The 17,564-nt window shown below is 43.3% G+C and overlaps 1 long non-coding RNA gene across 1 annotated transcript; it reads right to left on the minus strand.

Annotated features, from left to right (window-relative positions):
- Nucleotides 1-388: 388 nt before the first annotated feature.
- LOC103106294 (uncharacterized) lies at nucleotides 389-16,006 on the minus strand. The gene is made up of 3 exons (XR_008911297.1): nucleotides 15,471-16,006; nucleotides 2,594-2,726; nucleotides 389-1,614 (listed from the first exon to the last, which is right to left on the minus strand). It is a non-coding gene; the product is annotated as an uncharacterized LOC103106294 (long non-coding RNA).
- Nucleotides 16,007-17,564: the final 1,558 nt, after the last annotated feature.

Here is a 17,564-nt window from a genome sequence, read left to right on the forward strand (position 1 = left end):
GGTCCCAGGGGCAAGCTGGGCAGGAGTAAGCCCACAAGAAGAGAAAAGGAATCCCAGAGAACACCTCCCGGTCACCCATCACTCATCCTGCCGAGGCCCATAGGAGTGGGGAGGGGCAACCATAGAGTCTGGGCTCAACCTCCAACAAAATGGCAGCCTTCAAATGGGGTCAGCGTTGCTCAGGCTCTCCCCCTAGCGCCCTCCCGCATTCTCTGTCTTTGTCTCTCTACTGGAGGGAGGAGGCGATTCTGAGGTTGGCTCTCCCTCAGGAGCTTCCTTTCCTAGCCTCGGATTGGACTCTAACACAATCTCTTGGGAGACACTCCTCAAGGAAGTCCATCAGACCTAAAGAGTGGGATCTCTGCAGGGGCCCCTTTGGAGGAACAGACGAATGAGGGCTTCAAGCCTTCATTCTCAAGGGAAGAGGTTAAGGAGAGATGGGAATGTGTTGGGGACCCCCCTCCCCCCAATTCAAACTTTCTCAGATTAGAGAATTTAGAGCCTAAATCTAATTAGAAATTAGAGCCTCTCATTTTACAAAGAGAGTAACTGAGGCCAGACAGGGAAATGTTTCTGTCCAGGTAGGTGGGGCCGGAGGCAGGAACAGTAACCAGGTCTCTTGCCATTCTCTGGTTGGAGCTGTTTGCTCCTCATCACAACACTGCCAATAAAACAGCATGATCCATTGAAAAGGTTGGTGGACTTCAAGGCAGAAAGCCTGGGTTCAAATTTCAAATCTGACTGTGTGACCTTGGGTAAGTCACTTAACTCTAGCACATTGTCTCTTCTTCTGTGAAGTGGAGAACATTAGACAACATACATTTTATGTATGTAGGGGGATGCTAAGTCACACACTTAACCCCTCAGGGATGCCAGGCAGCAGAACATGCACCAATCAGAATCAGTGGGCAGAGAAGGCTCCCCAAACCCCGTGGAATCCCACGTGGCCCCTCTCCCACAAAAAGCCCCAAATCAGGTTGACCAGAACTAAGGAAAGCATCTCCGGAAGGCTTCCCAAGCTCCTTACTGCCTAAGCCCAGCTGGATGCCCGGGGCTCCTGGCACTTGCAGACACTCCAGGCTAGAACTCTAATACTGAGCACCAGGCACCAGGCTTTGGGTCTTGGCACAATGCTCGGGGACGCTCTTAGCATGAATTCTAACCCAAATCTCTGCTTTCCACTGGCATTCTCCGTGGCTTGCACACTTCTCTGCCATACTGCTTAAACGCCAAAGGTCCTCAGAGAAGAGTCAGCAGGACACTGCTTTGGCGAGCCTCTCGCTTGGGGTGAGAGGAGGAGAGGGCAAAGAGGAGGGTAAGTAACACAGAAAGGGTGAATGTCCTCAGAGGTGGCAGGAATTCCGACAGCAGGAAATCCATCCCTTGGTGGGTTCTGGAAGGAAAACCAGAAGGGCACCAGCCCTTTAGAGCTATTCTTCCCATATAGGAACTGGCTAAAGATTCGGGATCTCGATCCTCTCCCCTTGGGAGTTTCTGTCGCCATGCTCCGGGAGGCCCTCGCTCCTGTCCCCCATGTGTGATGCCTGGCATCAGCACACTGCCTCACCCTCTTCTCGATGCAGCCTGCCAGCTGGTGGGTTAGCCTTTTCCTTGCTGCAACGAGGGGGGAAGAAAGGAAAGAGCTGTCAGAAACTATTCTGAGCCAGGAAAGTGAGCGAGATAATTGGGTAGCTAATTATATTTCACATGAAAATCCCATATGTGTTCAGTGAAATGGCAGATTGAATGTATCACTGCTGAAAAAAGCACTCTTGTGCAGGGTAGGAGTCACTCAGAGGGAGAAAGCATGGTGCAGTGGGGAGAAATGAAATCTGAGTCTGATCACTTATGTTATAAACCCCAAGGGAAATTGAAAGGCTACTGGCTCTGGAGTCAGAGGATCTGAGTTCAAAATCTACCCACCTTACTTCCCATGTGACTTTGGATGAATCACTTCACCTCTCTCAGCTTCATTCTCTTTATTTGTTAAAGAAGGGAAATGGACTAGCTAGATGGTTCCTGAGACCCCTTCCATGATGATATCTACGATCCTAAAAGTTGCTTTAACTCCTCCATGCCTCCGTTTCTCCATCTGTAATATAGACTTAATAATATGTATACTACTAACTACTCAAGGTTTGGGGAAGAAAAAAAGTCTTGAAAGTCTACACCTTTGAAGAAACGCGAGCAAGATGAAACCGATGGCATGCCCCCTTGGCAAGGTTCTCTTTTCAACCCCATACAAAGCCAAGATTTGTGAACTTCCTTTTTTTTCCCTTTCTGCTCCAAGCTTCATTGTCTAAAAATATACTCATCCTCTTCCTCTGTCTAGGAGACCTTACCTGCCCAGTAAAGCTGCAGGGAAGATTCACCTCACACTCAAAGGTTTTCCCTGGCTGCTCCGGCCCAATTCAGTTTGAACAAACCTTTATTAAGGACCTACTGTGCGCAAAGCCCAGAGCTTATGAGCATTTCCTGCTGTGATTATCTCTGTGGAGTACTCCAAGCGTGTAAATTTTCTTCACTATAGCAGATCTGTCAGTTGTGAAGTCTTTCCAACTTTCCAGGGATAATAGAAAGAGAAGTGACTCACCCATGCTAGGACGTCAGAAACAGAACTCGAACTGAGATCTCTCTTGGCAGGTCCTTTGCATATTCTAATATGTTGCCTCTCTGAGCACAGGAATAGAAGAAATCAGTGCCTCCCCTTGACTGAGAGCCAGCACCTTGGAGAAGAGAAGCAGATTGTAAGAGCGTTCCAGAGCCTGGAATGCGGGCACCTGAAGGGAGACCAATGTATTTGATGCGAGGCATCAGTCACAGTTATTAAGTGCTTGGTATGGGTCATACAATTGTTTGAGGAAACACTGTCTTTCAAAGGAGAGTCATCCCAAAGTAGGGCGATCTGCCCAGGACCCCCAGGACATGGTTAGTCAGTCAACAAGCATTTATTAAGCACAGTAGACAAAAGGAGGAAATAGCCCCTACCCTCAAGGAGCTCACAATCTAACAGGGAGGCAACAAGCATATGAATATGTGCAGACAAGCCCTAGGCAGGAAAGTGAGGGAATAAGTAACAGAGGAAGGACACTAGAATCCAGAGAGATGGGCAAAGGCTTTCTCTAGGAGATGGGATTTGAGTTGGGATAGAAGGAAAACCTAAGAAGGGAGAACTTTCCAGCCATAGGGGACAGTTCAGGAGGATGGCTGAGCCAAGGGAGGAAGTCTCCTTTTAGTAGGACCAACAAGAAGGCCAATGTCACTGAGTGGAAGAATAGATGTTGGAAGAAGGGAGGAATGAGGAGATTGACTGGAGAGCTAGGAGGTGGCTAGGTTATAAAGGGCTTTGAAAGGCAAACAGATAATTTTGTGTTTGAGCCTTGAAGCAACAGAGAGCCACTGCAGTTTGTTGAGCAGGGGTGGGAGGCATTCTGGGAAAAAAAAATTTTTAAGTGGCTGAATGAAGAGAAGACTGGAGTGGGGAGAGCCCCAAAGCAGGCAGACCCACCAGCCAGTTAATACACTCACTTGGGCATCAGGTTATGAGGGCCTGAGCCAGAATGGAAGTGCTATCTGTCAGAGGAGAAAAGGGCAATGTCTGAGAGATGCTACAAAGAAGATACTGATCGGCCTCGACAGCAGCTTGGACACATGAGGAGGGGGGAGTGAGGAGACAAAGATGACACCCAGGTAGGGAGCCTTGAGGACTGGGGACAGGGAGAATGGCTGTCCTGGTGCCCTTTTCAGGAATGAGGAAGTTAGGGTCAGGGGAACGATTTGTCGAGAAAGATGAGTTTAGTTTTGAACGTGTTGAATTTCAGATGGCTACTGAACATCTGGTTCAAGATGGCCTTTAGAGGTGCAAGATTCAAGATCAGCAGAGAAGTCAGGAAAAGAGGCGGTGCTGAGAGTCATCAGCAAAGACATAACAATGAAAGCCATGGCATTTTGGAAATCACTAAGGGAAGCAGCATAAAAAGAGGAAGGGTCCAGGAGAAACCTCGGGGTATTGACAATTGGATTGGGGATCCTTGCTCAAGAATAGGAATAATTCCCTTAAGTAATCCTTTTCAATTCTGGCAGTGTGTGAGTCCATCAAGTAGTTCAATGGATGTGCTAAAAAAATAATAGCTAGAGTTTATATTAGTTTAAGGTTTCATAGAATAACATTTTAGAAGTGCAATCTAATTAGTTCTCACTACAACCCTGGGAGAGAGCTATTATTAATCTCCATTATACAGATTAAAGAACTGAGAGGGACAGGCATAGGGTAAGTGACTTTTCCAGGGTCACACAGATGTGTGTATATATATATATATATATATATATATATATATATATATTTGTGTATATATATATATATATATATGGAGAGAGAGAGAGAGAGAGAGAGAGAGAGAGAGAGAGAGAGAGAGAAATTAAAGACAAGAGCATGATCAAGAGTGTCAAAGGATATAGAGAAGACAGGAAGAGAGAAGATTGAGAAAAGATTTTTACTTGGCAATTAAATTATTATTGGTAACTTTGGAAAGGTGACTTTTGGTGGAATGATGAGGTCAGCTATTAGACTGTAAAGGGTTAAGTAGGCAGGGAGAGGAGGTTGTCTATTAAAGACAGAAGAAATACAGAACGGGGATAGATGAGTGTTGGAGATTTTTTGAGAATATCAAAGACAGGCATGTTTGTAGCCAGGAAGGAAGAAGCCACTAGATAGAGAGAGATGGAAGATGGCAAAGAGTAGATGACAGAGCAAGAAAGAGAAGACAGTCTATTGCAGGAAGTGGCATGGAATGAGATTGCTTGTGCAAGTAGACAGCCTGATCTTGATAAGGATTAAAGCAATCTCCTCAAGTACTAGAGGGATGAAGAAGAGAATAATGTCAGAAGACAGCAGAATGCCAAGAAATGAAGAGAAGAAAAAGCTCACAGTGAATTGCCTCAATTTCTTTAAAATATGAGAAAAGGTTCTCATTGTCAAGGATGAGGTGAGGGGAAGTCATGAGATGTTTCAAGAGGTTCAAGCAAAGGTTGGATGATCAGTAGTCTGTCATACTGAATTGGGGATCTTTGTGCAAGAATAGGAATAGTTCCCTTAAGTAATCCCTTTAAGTTCTGATGGTGTGTGATTTATTAAGTGCTTCAATGGATATGATAAAAAATAACTAGCATTTATATAGTAGTTTAAGGTTTTGACGAATAGCATTTTAGAAGTGTAATCTAATTAGTTCTCAATACAACCGTGGGAGAAAGCTATTATTAATTTCCATTATACAGATTAGGGAACTGAGACAGATAGGCATAGGGCAAGTGACTTTCCCAGGGCCACACAACTAAATGTCTGAGGACAGATTTGAATGCAGATATTTCTGACTCAGTTCCAGAACTCTATCCACTGCTCCATATAGTTGCCTCATGGATTGTGCTTCCTCCATTTAATGGAGCTGATTATCATACACAAATCCCTTCTCATTCTGCATAATAACCCTTGTCCATCATCGCCTGCTTCCAGATGAAGATTGAATATGTTAATGATCTTCCAGATTTCTTTCCATTGCCTTGTAACTAATGGAAGTCCCAAATTATCACCCACTTATTCTTTATTCTTCATAGTCAGTTGGGCCATCTTCTTTTCCAGTCATACATTTCTTCGATTATATCCTTCCTGACCTTCATTGATAATTGTTTCAGCCCATCTCTGTCCACCATACATAGACTCGCCCTTGCCCAGTTGGTACTTTGTAATTTTCAGTGTTAATTATCACCATTAGCAGCTGTAGCAGGAACAGAGGCATCTCATTGTACATAGCATTTCAAGTTGAAAACCTGGCATTCTCCAGGGCCTTCCTTTCATACTCTACTACTTTCTTATCACAGTTTGGGGCCTTTGGGGAGGTGGGCAGCTTCCCTGGGTCACTATACTCTGGGGATCCATATTCCTAGAACTATAGATCATAAGACCATGCCACTGGTATATTTGTTTTGATGGTTAGACAGAGGATACCATTAGCTCAAATCAATGGCATTTATTGAGATGGCCTTGTAAGAAGAGTAGCTACCAAACATTTACTCCATAACTCAGAGGAGTGCTCTCCCACAACAATCTACCACATCAATGGGAAGAGTGGATATATACTACTAGTAGAGAGGCATCCAATTGAGGAATATACATGATGGGGCAGTTAAGTGGATAGAGGGTCTCAAGCCTAGAGATGGAAGGTCTTGGGTTCAAATCTGGTCTCAGAAACTTCCTAGCTGTGTGATCCTGGGCAAGTCACTGAACCTCAATTGCCCAAACCTGGTTCCTCTTCTGCCTTGGAACCCATACTTAGTATCAATTCTAAGACAAACAGTGAGTAAGGGTTTTTTAATTAAATAAAAAAGGAATGCTTCTCTCTATGATATTTATAGAGCCCTGATATCCTTTTCTCTTCTCATTCTGACTTTATACACCTAACACCCACAAACACACTGAGCTATAGTATCTATCGTGGACATGTGGCTCTACTCCCTGCCAGATGTGCTGGCTCCTACTCCTTACTGCAAGAGACCTTGGTTGATGAGCTTGGGGGAGAAGAAAGAACCCTCTTCTCACTGTCCAAAGCACCCTAAAGAATTGGGTTCTTCTGGGACTGGCTCTCTTCTTAACTGCCAGGGCTCAAACTCCTCAGTGCTGGCTCCTGTCTTGATTCATTCTTAGAGGACATCTTGGTTTTTAAAGAGCACTAACAACATTCAGGCAGCCAATGGCCAGTATTACATAATTCCATCAAGTTTGACTGAAGATCTTCACAACTCATAAAAAGTTTTATATTTACAAGGTATAAACACATCTTTATATTTCCTTTAAGATCTTCACACTTTGTTTTCTCAATTACTTTCCTCCTTCACCCTGCTATTTTATTCATTGGTGGTGGGGAGATCACACACACACACACACACACACACACACACACACACACACACTCACACACACTCCACTATCTTCCTGGAAGTTGAATGTAAAACAAGAAGTTTTGCACTCTGAGACAAAAAAGATATGTGAAGAATCAGAAATGCTTGTCATTCTCATACCATCTGTGTCTGCCCCCATTAGTAACTATTAGGTGAGCTAAAAAGAGAAATCGTTTAGATTTGTTTAGACAACAACTGAAGCATTTTGTGAAGATGTGAAAACTATAGTTCAAGAAGGTCACTGAGAAGTTGGAGCACATCCAAGAGAAAGAGAACAGGATGATCAGGGACCTGGGGACCAAACCACCTTCAGAGGAGCCAACGCCATTTGTTTCAGTGTTTTCCCTTTCTAAGCTTTCTTAGGTGCCCCACCTTCTCTTAGTCCAAAAGAACCAACTAAAAGATCTAAGTGACTTGCCCAAGATCACACACATCTGTCTGTCTTTTACGTCAGCTCTCTGTCCAATATCCCACTCTGTAAGAATGACTACTATTTGGGAGGGAAATCAGGTTTTTCTTATGCTTTGCCCTTATATAAAGAATAGGAAGCAATGAGAGGACAACTAGGTGGCTCAGTGGATTGAGAGCCAGGCCTACAGACTGGAGCTTCTGCCTTCAGATCTGGCCACAGACACTTCCCAGCTGTGTGACCCTGGGCAAGTCATTTAACCTCCATTGCCTAGCCCATACCACTCTTCTGTCTTGGAACCAACACTTATGACTGATTCTAAGACAGAAATAATGGATAGGAAATGGAGAAAATAGGAAGCAATGAGAGGGAGATGCAGAGCAGCTGATTTTGATTCAATATAAGGAAAACACTTCCTCTGAGTCAGAACTAACCAGATATAGAATGAACTGTCTTGGGAAATAGTGAGCTCTCCATGCTTGGAAGTGTTCAAGCAGAGGATGGCTAATTATATCCCAGGGATCTGAAAATGCCAACTTTGATTTTTATGACCTGTTTGATTGTGGACACATTCTTTACCTTCCCTGGGTCTCAGTTTCCTCTTCTGAAAAATATAAGAATCATACTAGGCAGCCTCCAAAGTTATGTCCAGCCCTCTTGTATGATCCAGAGAAAAAGAACTTCATTTTTTTTTGGAATGGAAAAGGGTAGACTACAAGATGTTTGGAATCTCTTCTAGTCTAGTGTTTTTGTTCTCCATTTGTCAGAGGATCATAAATGGAGCAACTAGGTGGCAATGCCGTGAATAGAGTGCCTGGAGTTAAAAAGACCAGAGCTCAAATTCAGTCTTAGATACTTACTATCTTTGTGACCCTAGGCAACTCACTTTGCCTCAGTTTTCTCAAATGTAAAATGAGATTGTGAGGTAAATGGCAAACCTCTCCAGTATCTTTGCCAAGAAAATCTCAAATGAGATCATGAAGAGTGGGATGCAATGGAAAAGAATGAGCAACAAACATAAATTTATGGAACCAGGAAAGACTAACCCTTCATATTACAGATGGGTAAACTGATACCAAAAGACACTAAGTCATTTGGAATGGCCATGTGTGGGGGGAGAATTGTGGTATTAAGTAGAAAGGTATGAATTTGAATCCAGGTCCTGACCAAGCATCCTCTCTACATTGCTACTCTGCCTCCCTCTATGGTCCTACAGAAAACCTTACAGAGCATCATTTTTTGAGACTACAATTCCCCCATGATCAAAAGAAGATAGGCAAAACTGCCGTCCTGGGGTCAAAGAGAATATTCTTTTGAGTACTAAGTGGATCTGCTCTGGACCATTACCAGGCTCTGGTGAAAAAGCCATCAACAAAAGGGTAAAAGCCTGCTAATCAAACAGTGAATTACAAGACCATTAATGGTCTACCAGCAGCCCACACACAGGGCCATTGCAAATGACACATCAGCTCAGCAGGAACCCTGAGAATAAACTCAAGCCCAAGCCCAAAATGGGCTTGCTATTAATGGATGGATGATTAATTGGAACAGCATGTTCATATTTGTTTTAGCTCACCCAAGCTTTCCACCCTAGCTACAGAATATGGCATGAACACAGTAATCTATGCACAGGCACAGCCTGAGGGAGTAGAGAACATCCTGGGCTTGAAATGGAAAGAACTGAGTTCAAGATCCACCTTGTCATTCTCTATGTGTCCTCGAATATATGGAGTTCACGATATAAGCAGAAGCATCATGTACTTCTCAGGGAGTTTCATCCCATGGGATTTCCTCATACAAATCACTGACACAACAGAGGTCCAATCCATGCCTCCTTCCCCATAGTACCATAAGGATCAAATGAGGTGATCTATGCAAAATACTTGGCCAACCTCAAAAGTTCTCTACAATTGCTACCTATGTGGAGCTGTAAGGAACGTACAACCCTCTCATTGGACTGGTGAATGGCCTGTGGCACTTCAGAAGAGATGAAGTGATCCCTCCAAGGTCACCCAAATAACCAATGATAGAATTGGGATTTGAAATCAAGCCCCAGGCATGACTCTAGTGCATCAGGAAGACTTTGCACCCCTTCCATCTGCCTCTTTTGGATTCTCCTCTGTAAGAGCAGGTTCCAGACAAAAAAAACACATATTTTGCCCTTCTGGAACCTTCAAATCTATTAGAGTCTTGGCCCCTATAGGGAGGGGCCCAGAGTGTACTGTCAGAGTCACCCTTCAATAACCAAAGCGAAGTAAAGCTAACTCAGTGCAGCCATGGCTGGGGGGAATCTAGTTTGTCTTCTATCTGCCTAGAACCATGGAGAAGATAAATGATCACACTGAGCCCTGGGGGCTGCTCATTTCTGAAAGAGAAGCATCAAGGGATCACTACTTTCTACTGAGCAGTCTGGAGAGTGATTAGATCTCTGGTTAAATAAAAGGCTTCTGCTCTGTTATGCTGAGTTAAAATGGGTAAACACTGAAAGAAGTGGACTTCCTTCCACCAGACTTACTCTTCTTCCAGTAGAAGCTGTCTCCAAAGAGAGGAGGTTCCCAGCCTTTGGAAGAACGTGAATGGAGACTACTGGATAGCCCCTTATCTAGGATATTATAGGTTTTCTCAGTTCTGAGAAGTCATAAATAGATGATTGTTGGGATAATATTGTTGTGGTTTTTGTTGCTGTTCAGTCATTGCATTCCTCTCCAATACTTTGTGACCCATTTGGGGTATTCTTGGCAGAGATAGTAGACTAGTTAGTGATTCCATTCTCCAATTCATTTTATAGAGGAGGAACTAAAGCCAACAGTGTTAAGTGACCTGTCCAGGGTCACACAGTAAGTGTCTGAGGCTGGATTTGAACTTGGAAAGTTGAGTCTTCCTAACTCTAGATGAAGTGCACTATCCACTGCTCCATCTTGCTGCAATAATTGAAAGAATATTGGACCTGGACTAAAGAGGACCTGAGGTCAAAACCCACCTCAGACATCTTCTAGCTGTGTGCCTAGACAAATCACTGAACTTCCCTCAGGCCATGTTCCCCATCTGTAAAATGGGATAATGAGATGAAAGTGCCAACTTCCCAGGGTGACCATGCTGTGAGAATTAAATGAAATAACGTGACTTTTAACATGATGATTAAAATGCACATTTTTTTTCTGGGCAGTGGATAGAGTGCCATGCCTGGTGTCAGACAAAATTGAATTCAAATCCAGCCTCAGGCACTTACTAACTGTGTGACCCAGGGCAAGTCACTCGGTCTTGTTGACTTCAGTTTCCTCATCTGTTAAAAGAGGGGCAGTTGGGTGGCTCAGTGGATTGAGAGCCAGGCCTAGAGATAGGAGGTCCTAGGTTCAAATCTGGCCTCAGACACTTCCAAGCTGTGTGACCCTGGGCAAGTCACTTGACCCCCATTGTCTAGCCCTTACCACTCTTCTGCCTTGGAGCCATTGACTCCAAGACAGAAGGTAAGGGTTTTAATTTAAAATTTTTTTTTAATTTAAAAAATATTTTTTAAAGCCCTGGAGAAGGAAATGACACACCGCTCCATATCTTTGCCAAGACAACTCCAGATTGGGTCATGAAGAAGTGAAGTATGAATAACTACAAACACAGCTGAAGACAAATGTAAATGATAGCTACTTGGGTCTGTTTGTTTCTGTGGGGTAACATTCTTGCCATGATTATGTTTTAGACAACAGGACAATTGCTAGAGCTCTCTGAACTGGTAGAGTAGAGCAAATGGGAGAGGGTGGTGACACCATCAGTGGGGACTTGAGCAGGTGTCAGAAAAAAGAAGAGACAAACTCCCTGGACTGTGTGAAGACTCTGAGAAGGAGAATGGAATCAGCCTGACCTGAGAGGGTGAAGCCAGAATCAACCAGAGCACAGGAAAGACAAGAAAATGCATGTCGTCCCCACCCTCAAGGAATCCCACCTTCTAATGGGGAAGAAAATAGGAAGAGAATGCAGTAAATCAAAGATGTATACAGAGTAGATGGAAGGCAATCTGAAAAAGGAGGGCATTCCTAGCTAGAATGTGGTCTGGAGTTGAATAGTAAAGATTCTTATTTGACTTCCAAACCAATGCTGCTCTATCATCTCCACGAGATTGTAAATAAATGATGAATACTCCCAAGGCATACTGCTTTTTGTAGAGTTCTTTGTATTATGTGAGCAGTGGCTGTAGAATCATGACCTGATTTCAAATCTTGTCTGATCTATTTATTACCAAGATCATTTAACTGTCCTGGGCCTCAGTTTCTTTATCTAGAAAAGGAGGGGGCTGGAATAACTAGCTTCTGAGGTTCTTTCCAGGTCTAAATCTGTGGTTCTATCATCCTGATTTTTCCCAGGTAGGGAATATAAAGTTAATTATCTTTCTACTACCATTAGGTCACAGGGGGAGTGTGGTCCCATCTCTACTGAGTTGGAGACTTTCTCTGATCTTCTTAATTGTGTATGATTTCCCTCCTGAAATTCCCTTAGTGGTCCCCCTACCCTCAAGTAGAATGGAAGCTCCTTGAGGATCTCTTCCATTCCTGTCTCTGTCTTCTTAGTTCCTTAGTAGTTTGTTTGACATGAAGTAGACCCTTAACAAAGGTCATTGGAGTTGAATTGAATAACCATCCATGATACTGCCTTGGGCACCTCCTTGTGACAGGGGTCAGTGGATTCCTCAGTTAACTTTTTCTACTTGGTGTTATTCTCACTGTCCTAAGAGAATGTTCTCCTCCACCTTGGAGCTATTTTCAACTCTCCTCCTACCCACTCAGACCCAGACTTTCATTCATTCAAGATTCATGACTTGAACCTTGGCTTGATTCATTGACTTGGATTATCAGGTCTCCTTTCAATTCTAGAAAGGAGTTGGCTTACTTGGATCAGTCCTGTCTCATTCCCTAGAGCTTTTCTCATTTTCAGAGTTTATCAATCTTTTGTCATCCCCACATTTTAAGAGGCCCAGTAACTTGGGGCTCAAGGTCGTTTAATCACTTAATATCAAAAAGGTTTTTTTTTAATTCCATATGAGTCATGTTTCAAAAAAAAAATAAGACAAAAATAAAGGATTTTTTTTAAACAGGCTTCAAAGTGCATTTGGAGTTCCTCATTTCTCTCTTAAGATATAGATAGGATTTCTTTTTTATCATGAGTCATTTGAAGTCATCTTAGATCATTGCCTTGATCAAAGTAGCTAAGTCTTCCACAGTTGATCATTGTTCCAGTATTGCTGTTTCTGGGTCTGATGTTATCCTGGTTCTGCTTACTTTGCTTTGCATCAGTTTATGCAAGTCTTCTGTGATTTTTTTTTCTGAAAACAACTCACATCATACATGTGTATTCACTGTGTCTGGTTTGGTGGTCAGAGTAAGTGTTTAATGGGTACTTGTTTTGGGTCTGATGTTATCCTGGTTCTGCTTACTTTGCTTTGCATCAGTTTATGCAAGTCTTCTGTGATTTTTTTTTTCTGAAAACAACTCACATCATACATGTGTATTCACTGTGTCTGGTTTGGTGGTCAGAGTAAGTGTTTAATGGGTACTTGTTAACTGAATGACTATGATTCATAAACATTGACAAAGTTACTAGTTAGGCAGAAGGGCCATGAAGACAGTGACTGTCTTACTTTTATCTTTCCCTCCCCAGGATCTGACACAGCACCTGGACTTGGTTCAGGACATGTGGGCAAATTGGCAAAGAGACCTTCAGGTGAGAGAATTATTTCCACCAATTCAGGTCAACCCCTTATCTTCAATTTAGCATACTAGAGAATTGCCTGAGAAGTTAAGTGACTTTGTCAAGGACAGACAGACAGTATTTGTCAGAGGCAGTACTTGAACCCAGGTCTTCCTGATTCCAAGTACCACATGATACCCACTCTACCACCCATTTCTTCCCATCTTTCATATAAAAACCTGTAATGCACATGGGCTAATATATCCCAATATACCAATCATTTCGTAATGCACCAATCCTATTCTGATTCCAGAACCAAAATTTGGTTTAAGTCAGTAAATACTTATCAATTAAGTGTCTACTATGAGCAGCATCTGGATTCCAATGATGGAAATTTTTAAAAAGACAAAAATATGAAAGAATCCCTACTCTGAAGAAATGTCCTTTGATTCTAATGGGAACCAGACTGACTGATACAAAAACAACTGACTTTTCACTCTCCAGATCCTCATCATCTCTCCCCTGAGGAATCCCTGTCCTTTCATTGCCCTGGAAAGTATATTACTTTTTTAATAGAGGATGGTGTAAGGAACTCAATGATGACTTCATATTCAGGAATGACCTGAGTTTGAATTCCACCCTTGATGCTTAATAAATAAAGTTATGACCAGAAAGTTTTTCATCTGGAGCAGATGATAGTCGAGTGGGAGTGGGAAAGGAAGATGAGTAGGTACGTAAAATAAAAGCAAGTAAAAGAAATCCAGGCTACCTGGCTACTTCTTACTTTCACTTATCATGTTTGATCTGTCATTACTAAGCTGATACTCCACTTTCAATTGTGATGATTTAGGGCATAGTCTCAGTTGCCATGCCCTTGTTACAATTACCCATAAGTCTATAGGAGACAAACCAAAGATGACTGACAAAAGTCAGAAAATCCAAGATTGAGTGCAATGGGGGCATCCCTTTGATCATAGTCACCTTTGCACTACTAATCATGTCATAGATTTACAAGGATGGCAAATAGTCATTTATTCATTCCATTCCAAACCTAAACAAAAATCCCCCTGTGATCTACCTAACAGGTAGTCCTGCACCCTTTGTATAAAGACAACAAATGAGAGAGAACCATCCCCACCTCAAGGCTGTCTACCCCATTTTGGGAAAACTCAAATCCTTTTTCTTAACCCTCACCTTCTGTCTTGGAGGCAATACTGTGTATTGGCTCCAAGACAGAAGAGTGGTAAGGGCTAGGCAATGGGGGTCAAGGGACTTGCCCAGGGTCACACAGCTGGGAAGTGTCTGAGGCCAGATTTGAACCTAGGACCTCTCCTCTCTAGGCCTGGCTCTCAATCCCCTGGGCTACCCAGCTGCCCCCTCAGCTACTTTTTCTTACATTAACCCTAGATCTGCTTCTGCCATTTCCAACCCTCGCTCCTGGTTCTGACTTCCAGGGAGCAGTGGGATTTCTGTTCAATTCTAGGGGCCCTCTCACCCTTAGAGCTGCATGAGGGACAAAAGAATCCACACTATAAGTGCCCCAAAAAGTGGCTATCCATCTTTTGTCTGAAGCCCTCTAATGAGGGGGAGTCCCCTGACTCATGAGACAGTCCATTCCATTCCATTTTTAGCTAGCTCTAATTCTTAGAAAACTGTGTGTTTGCTATTCAGAAAGAATATTCACTTCTTTGCAAATTTAATCCATTGATTTCAGTTCTGCCTTCTGGAATCAAGGAGAACAAAGCTCATCCCTCTTCCATGGGACAGCCCTTCAAATACTTTAAGACAGATATCCTGTCCAACATGACTTTTCTTTTTTTCCAGTCTCACCATTCCTGCTCATTGACATAGTTTCCATTAATCCCCAGTGAGAGTTACATTGTCCTGTGCCCTTGTTAGACCACAGCTAGGGAATTACAGTCACTCCTAGAGTCCAGAAAGACCTTGATAAGCAAAAGACCAGCCAGATAAAGGTGACCACGCTGGTGATGGCCCTCAAGCCTCAGTTTGATGAGGATCATGGGAGGAAGTAGGCATGTTTAGACTTAAGAAGGCTCTGGTAGGGGTAGGGCTGAGGCATATTAACCATTCTCCAGTATTTATCATTTTCATGTGAAGAGGTTACTTAAGCTCTATCTTGCCTTTGTTTTCTGAACTGTTAAAGTAGGAAGAATATTAGCACCTACTTCCCAGGGATGTTGAGGCTCAAAAAAGAAAATATTTGTAAAACATGTAGCACAATGGCTGGCACATAGGAGGTACTCTCTATTATTTATCATTCCTTACTATCATATTTGTTAAGTAATGTTAAAAGAGTAATACTCATCAAAATAAATGATAATAATATTCCCCCAAATTTAATTGAAACTAAAACTGAGCCCAGGTCTTCTGGATCTAAAGGGAAGTCTTTCCCCAACAACATATTGTCTCTCACCTAGTCTTCACAAAGCCTTGTCTCCAGACCAGTTCTTCTCCCTTACAATTCTGGCCATGATTCTCTCCAGTTGTGCTCCAGTCCCTCACTTTGTTCAGGCAGCAAGCACTTGCTGAAACTACCAAGGAACTGGAGGAAATCAGCAGTAATAAGGAGAGCCTCAACTTTGAGGGTCCCTGCCATGGATGTTGAATGACTGGGAGAGTCACTGGGCAAGTTCAGTCAGACAGTCCAGCCTCAGACTCAGGAGTTGATGAAATCTTCTGAGAAGAAGATCATCCGGATACGTGTTGCATGGAGGATACAGGGATGGGGGGAGGATCTTCATCCAGAAGCATCTTCAAGGCTGTTGACTCTCCAGCTGATTAACCTTTAGTATTCAGAGAACCCTGGGGTGTATGGGGTGTTCAGGGAGGGGTAGTATCTCTGGTATGGAGGGCATGTCGTGCCCTCCTAGGGCAGCTCTCCAGCCTCTGACCCCCACCTGACACCCAGCTCTCACTTGTGGCTCCCAGTAGCTGCTAGCATGTGGCAGCGGCCACACCCCGGGCAACGGCTTCGACAGGCCAGCTAAACCTTATGAGGGTAGCCATCGGGTCATAGACCCCTGGTGAACCAGGGCTTTGCTCACCCAGCATGTGAAGACTGCTTCGGCTGAACAGGCGGAAGAAACCAACAAGAAGGTTCAACGGCTGAGATGGCGACGCAGCGAAGCACTGTGGAGTGCTCAGGGCATGTTGGAGCACAAAGGACAACACGGCCATCCAATGCAGCTGAGGAAGTCTCCAGGTGTAACGACTTTTCGTGCCAATGGACCCAGGCTTCCAACGCCGAGAGAGTGGGACTGTCTGTGTGCATCGACTTTTCCACTTAAATCTCCCTCACACACAAATGTCTTTGTGCACTCATCTATTCAGAGAACCCTCCAGTATGAGTTCTGAGGAAAGAGCCCCTGTAGTAAGCAGTGAGAATCAAAGAATCGGGGAGAAAATTCAGATCTCCTGGCTTCCAACCCTCTGGTCATAGGACTGGGACTCTTGAAAAACTAAAATCGTTTTTTTTAATAGTTACTGAAATGGAATAAAGAAAGAAAGAAGGCAAGCATCGACCTAATTGCTGAAGACTGACTAAAAGGAAACCCCAGAAGAAGTGGGATAATTAAGTCCCTCAGGGACTTTTTCTATAGCCTGGTCTTGATTGGTGGGCTTCTCTTCATTCTTATTGAGGTAAACATCCCCAGAAAGAACTTCTGAAACACAGAATCCTTGTGGCCAGCATCCCTGACTAGTAGTTTAGTCTTTCTGAACAATGGAATCAGGTGAAGTTTGATGGGCCGGGAGAAATTCCTGTGCTGCCTCATTGAAAGGCCTTTTAGAAGCAGGACAGCCATTCTTCTGGCTCCATATAAGGACTGCTAAACATTCAGTCCCATTGAAAATGAAATTGTTTCTCTACAGAGATAGTGAGCTCCCCTTCACTATAGGTCCTCAAACAGAGGTTGTTAGACTTCTTGATGGGAGTCCTGTAACCTTCTCCGAGGCAGAAGTAAACAAATATAAGTTAAATTCATTTCAAATACTTATTCTATGTTAAACACTGAGGATAGGAAGAAAGAAGATGATATGTACCCCACCCCCAGGGAGCTTACTGTCTAATAGTCGACCAACTTTTATTAGTTGCTTCTCACATGGGAGGTACAATGCTGAATGCTAGGAATACAAAGAAAAACAAAAACAGGGTCCTTGACTCAAGCCCATGTTTCTGTGGCAACATCTAATTCATTTAGGGATGCACCTAAAATGGAGAGTAGAGAGAAGGTAATCTTGGGGTAGGGGAGTATTTGTGGGAAAAAGGCTTCCTGCAGAAGGTAGGATTTGAGTTGAGTATTGAAGTAAGTCAGGGAAACTGAGTCAAGAAGACAGAAAGAAAGGGGCAGAAACAGAAGAGAAGAGGAGAGAGAAAAAGAGAGACAAAGAAAGAGAACAATTGAGAACAGTCTTCATATGAGGGACAACCAATGCAAATCCATAGATTTGAGATATGGAGTATCATGGCCAAGGAACAGTACTCAGGCCAGTGTAGAAGGAATGAAGA

The sequence above is a fragment of the Monodelphis domestica genome, chromosome 1 (genome assembly GCF_027887165.1).
Source record: "Monodelphis domestica isolate mMonDom1 chromosome 1, mMonDom1.pri, whole genome shotgun sequence".
In the NCBI taxonomy this organism is placed as follows: domain Eukaryota; kingdom Metazoa; phylum Chordata; class Mammalia; order Didelphimorphia; family Didelphidae; genus Monodelphis; species Monodelphis domestica.